Raw genomic sequence first — 6,285 nt, 5'->3', positions numbered from 1 at the left:
AGGTTCGTGAATCCGAGACCAACCCTGCATTGTTCGATTTCGTCGTATGCATATTTTTACTACAAAATATCGTATGGTGAGTTCATTTGCTCTGATGTGGTAGCGGAGTGGTATAAAATAGTTATTAAATTTTAGCAGGAAATACTATTAAATACGATACATTTTTACACAAGATATTTATTTATTTTAGAGAACGGATATACTTAAACCTTGCTACAACACTTATAGGCAGTGTACCTAATCGTACAGTAGTGTAGTTTTTAGTAAGTCCGGTTCGTTCCACAGGGAATCTTTTTAAACAAAGCTTAACGCTATATTAGTTTACTTTTATAAAAATACAAATATATATATATAAGTAATATTATTATTATAAAGGGGGATTTTTACCGTTTAATGACCGGTTTGTCGATTTTAATATTTAGTCGCAGTTAAAACCAAATGTAAAATATTAAAAATAAATACAAGACTTAAATTAAAGCATAAAGTAAATAACGATAATGAAATTTTGAATAATAAAAGTGCGATAAAATAAACTTGCGATAAATAAAAATGCGATAATTAGAAGTGCAATTAAATATAAAATAAAGGAAATTAAATATGAAATAAAAGAATTATGCTTATTTAAACTTCAGTAATCATGATGTTTGAGGTGTTGATTTTAATTTTATGCCCATGGGTTAATTGTCCTTTGTCCTGGATTATTTAATATGTCCATACGGATTTGTCCATAATAGTCCATCAGTCATAAATATAAAGAGCGAAAGCCTTCGTCAAATTATTCTTATTCCCGAAGTCAAATATTCCAACTAATTGGGGATTCGAATTGTAACAAGGTTTTAATACTTTGTTTAATGAATACACCAGGTTATCGACTGCGTGTAAACCAAGGTTTTACTACTTTGTTAACAATTACACCAATTACCCTTGAATGTAATTCACCCCTGTTTCAACAAGTTTATTAACTATTAATCCAGTTCCGTATCCGGTAAAATGAATAATTATTGGTATTTATAGATATCCCGCCCACCGTACCCAGTCAAGCGTATGTGGTTATATATAAATACGTCGAATTATAAGTTTGTATATTAAATTAACAAGGTATTGTTTAGTTAATATAAAACCCATTAATAGCTCATAGTCTAATTTCCACAAGTGTCGTTCTTTTGTCCAAACCCCAATTATGGTACAAAGCCCAATTACCCAATTTTAGTAATTAGCCCAACATCATGATTACTTCGGATTAAATAAGCATAATAATAACTTAGCTATGAGACATTAATATAAAAAGGTTGAACATAACTTACAATGATTAAAAATAGCGTAGCGTTACACGGACAGAATTTCGACTTACACCCTTACAACATTCGCTAACATACCCTTATTATTAGAATTATAATTAAAATTAAAATTAAAATTAAAATATAAATATAAATTTTTACGTAGTATTATAAGAGAAGAAGAAAAAGATGATTAAAATGATCAGAATTCGATTGGCTTTATAGGCAGTTTTTCATTTTGGGGTTCCGCGACTCGCGGCATTTTTGCCTTCAAACTCCGCGAGTCGCGGAGTTTGCAATTACAGCTCACTCTGGTTGGAGTCTTTCTTGCCGACGGTTTTTATTATTAATTATAATATATAAATAATTATAAGAATTATTTAAATATTATATTATATTTATGTGCATAGTTGACTTGTAATTTTTAGTCCGTTGCGTCGAGCGTTGAGAGTTGACTCTAGTCCCGGTTCCGGATTTTCGAACGTCCTTGCGTACAATTTTATATTTTGTACTTTGCGTTTTGAATCTTGTACTCTTGTAATTTCGAGACGTTTCTTATCAATAATTGGAACCTCTTTGATTGTCTTTTGTACTTTTGAGCTTTTTGGTCGTTTGCGTCTTCAATTCGTCGAATCTGTCTTTTGTCTTCATCTTTTATTATTTAAACGAATATTACTTGTAAATAGAACAATTGCAACTAAAAGCTTGTCTTTCTTGAGGAATAATGCTATGAAATATATGTTCGTTTTTAGCATTATCAAATATTCCCACACTTGAGCGTTGCTTGTCCTCAAGCAATATCGTCTTCAAATACTAGAATCACTTCTTTATTCTTCACACTTTGTACATCAGTGATTTCTATACGGCGGTATAAACAATGGTAGTAACGATATGGTTTACAGTCCCACATGACTATAAAAATTTAGATCCATTAAGGAAATTGGATCTTTATGAAAACATTTGATCTTTTGAAAATTAAATCTAGTTTTTACCCTAGATAAGTTTTCCGGAATAACCCTTTACCGGTGTTTGCAAAATACTTTTGTGGGTTTGGTGGGTTTCAGATTTGAAAATTTTAGCTCAAAACTTATGGTTTTGTGTCACCCACTTGCTAACCTTGTATTTGGAAAGCAACACGTCCAGTTCACTTGTCCCGTATATTACCTTTCGGTAAACTACCGTCCGGTTGTAAAGGAAAGCGTTGAACAAGCAACTGTTAAGGCAATGTCCCCTGACATGCTTTTAATTATGGTCTATAACGTGTCGGACGCAATTACTATCCTTGGTAGGAGCAATAGTAAAGCTCACCCTTATGATTTTTCGGTATGGCACAAGGTCCTGTCTTTGACCACTATGCAACCACCGTTCTTACGGTTGACACCCGATTTAGTTCAGGTGACCTAATGAATTCCAGGTGAATTCTTAGGATTTTACGTTCAATGGTAATGAACGCATTGAAAATAGGGTTTTCAGAAAACAAATCGGTTTGTAATTTTGATCAAAATATTTTCTCGTTCAAGCTCGAGTTTAGATATCATTGAATTCCATGAGTTTGTAATTCTCAATCTTTAAGGTCAATCTCTAGGATTGAGTAATATCAGTCTTAAAAGCTGATTTTTAATCTTTAAGGAGATTATCCTTTCTGGGGATCTGATTCATTAGTCTTATCAAGCTAATTTGCACGGTGTCCCCCCCATTGTACGAGATAAATCCTTCTCATGGTTAGGATAAATCTGACCACTTGGCGACCCTGTTTAATGCTGAGGTCCGTGGATTTCCTGCTGATTTTAGTGATGACTTTTCTAGATTTTTCGTCAACCTACAGCTGGTCTGGACGACAACTTCATGACCTAAATCAAGAAGCGCGTGTCTTTTTCGGAAGACTTTACTTCCTTTTAATGATGGAATTGATTCATCGTGTAGATCCATCTTTTCTTTTCTTTCATCGGGTAAAACAGTTTAGTTTAGTCCAAAGCAAAAGTATTTTCAGTTATTTGTTACAGATATATGTGACATATGTTTAAGATAACTTGGTAAATTTTCCCACACTTGGCTTTTATTTTCCTTTTTATCGTCCTCTATTCCATTTTAAATGAATTTTAACATTTTAGTTTGTTTCTCAATTTATGTCCTTTCCGAGGTAACAATAATTTCGGTGTTAAAACCTAGTTTTATCGTTCATAAATATGTATAAACATGATTTTGAGTTCATTTAATTGAAAATTTTGAAAAATTTTACTAGAATTGGGCAGTTAGTATATAAGACTAGGGCTGTTCTTTTTTATCAGAGAGCACTAGATTCTAATACAACTACTGCTTTACTAGTATTTTTAATGGTAACCAAGTGTTTAAGATAAAAATTTTAAAATCCGAAAGAATTTAACCCCTTCCCACACTTAAGATCTTGCAATGCCCTCATTTGCAAGAAATAAGTAACAATTTAAATTATTGAGGGTGATTAGTGTGAAAATGATTAAATTTTTACCAAAGTTTCCAAATATATTGGCGTTTGTTTGCTGAATGATAAATGGTGCACATCATTTGTTCATTCCGTCTTGTTGTTATTTCACATATATTTTGCATCTTGTCGTCAAAATTAGTTGCTTTTGCTGAACTTAATGCCAGTCTTTGAAAATGCGTTGTTTTACCCTGTTGTGTACATAAGATAAACTGCAAACATATATACATATTTTTGAAGTTTGGTATATTACCCCACATTCAAAAATTATTAAAATCTAAGAATAAAAGTTAGATAATTATAAAAATGATTACAATATTAACAAAAGTATTAAACGTATCAATAATTACAAATTACAAAAAAAAATAAGTATACTAGGGATGATACTGGTACCAATAGGGGTTCCAGGCATAACCATATGTGCTATAGAATGCTTCGGCAGGGTTATACGTAGGATATGGTGGCTGCCTCTCTATAGACCAGGGAGGGAAGATGGGTTTCGGTGTAGGAATATAGTTTCTACCTATATGTTGGCAATGAGCTATGATTTGGTTCTGATGAACTTGCCAATCTTCAAATGCTCTCTGTCTAGCATTTTCGTATTCCTGAGAAGCTATAAACCTTTGCATTTCTTGCATCTCATTCCCCCCTCCTACATTACCTTGCTGTTGGTTTCTCTCCACCTGTGGATGTCTACCATGGTATTGTACTGCGGCGTTATTTCGCCTCTTCAAAACTTTCGCACCATGGTATACATTTAAACCTATAGTATCGCGGGGTTCCGGTTCTTCTACTAATAATCCCCCCCGACTTATATCCACACCGAGATATTCACCAATCAAAGTAATAAAAATACCACCTCCTATTACGCTATGCGGTCGCATCCCCCGAACCATAGCTGATAAATAATAACCCACACAATATGGTATACTTACAGCGCTTTGTGGGTCTCGAATACACATATGGTAAAACAAATCCTGTTCATTTACTTTTTCCTTGTTCTTACCCCTTTGTGTAATCGAATTAGCTAAAAACCTATGAATCACTCTTAATTCGGCTCTATCTATATCCAAATAAGAGTAATTTCCCCCTTTGAAACGGTGATGGCTTGTCATTTGACTCCACACACCGTGTGTATCAAAATTTTCATCTATATTTCTACCATTTAGTATCAACCCTCTACAATCGGCAGATGCTAACTCCTCAGGCGTATATATACGTAAAGCCTGAGCCATGTCCAGTAAAGACATGTGGCGCATCGAACCGCCTAACAAAAATCTAATAAAAGAATGATCGGTTAAACTAGCTACCCGATCATTCAACTCTATACTACACAACAATTCTTCACACCATACTTTATATACAGGTCTACGCATGGTGAATAAACGTACCCAGTCATTAAAAGTAGAATTACCATACCTCTGTACAAGTAATTCCCTAATTGGCCCGGCCAATTCTATAGCTTCTAAGGGTTCCCATTCTATGACCCTTGGTACCTCAACAACCTTAGAATGAAGAGTATGCAAACCCCTTTGATATTTTGGATAATCTATCCAAAGTCTGTCAAATCTCAAGTTCGGGTGCAACTCTTCCAAGTGCATATCAGAAAAGGTCATGACTGGATGAGGTATATCCTGCTTGTAGTAGTTATCCACCTCCTGTTGTTCCGCATTCTCAGCAGGAGCATTGCGGGCTTGTGATGAAGATTCACCCCTTTCAGTCTGCAAAACACATCAAACACAATTTTTGTGCATCCAAATATGCATTAGTGTCAGCAAAATCATCAATCAAAATAATTACAATGACATTATCAATTTATATTAAACTTAAGCTTATTTTCACATTTTTATCAAATCTACACTTTTTCAAATAAGCATATACGAAAATGTTCGCCAAGTTCATAAGCATTCAACTCAAATAACATGTCAAAATAATCATTACTAGCAATTAAACAAGTTTCAAATGGCATTATCTTTCAAAAATCAAGTTCATGAATTTTAGACTTGAAAAAGTCCACTTTAATTCTCAAAATCATGTTTAGGCTCAAAGTTTGGATCATTTAACTACCTAAACATGTTACACTACTTAATTTAGCAACAATTCATGACAAAAATCGGCCATAACCTGTTTATATCAAAAAGCCCCAAATTTGCTCAAGAACACAAACCCTAGATTATTCAAAATTTGAAGTTTAAGGCTTCTAATCATGTTAAACAGCATCAATCTAGGTTATACAAGCATAATACATAAACAATTTAAGCCTAATTACACTAAAAAGCATCAAAATCAAATTGGAGAAAAAATTGCTCAAGAACACTAATTTCGGATTAAATGGTGTTTAGGTGTAGAAATTTACCGTTTTTCTTGAGTAATTCCTAGATAGCATCCTTCTCAACATGATTTTAGTAAAAAATTTGGTGATTAACGGTTAAAAATTGTGATTTTGGGGGTGTTTTTGGTGTATTTTCGCGCAGTATTTCGCTGTGTTTTTGAGTTTTGGGTTGTGTGGACTGAAACTGATCGTTCAGCTCTTTTTATTTTTTTTTTCTG

This window comes from Rutidosis leptorrhynchoides, chromosome 9 (assembly GCF_046630445.1).
Source record: "Rutidosis leptorrhynchoides isolate AG116_Rl617_1_P2 chromosome 9, CSIRO_AGI_Rlap_v1, whole genome shotgun sequence".
In the NCBI taxonomy this organism is placed as follows: domain Eukaryota; kingdom Viridiplantae; phylum Streptophyta; class Magnoliopsida; order Asterales; family Asteraceae; genus Rutidosis; species Rutidosis leptorrhynchoides.
This window is presented reverse-complemented; position numbering follows the sequence as displayed.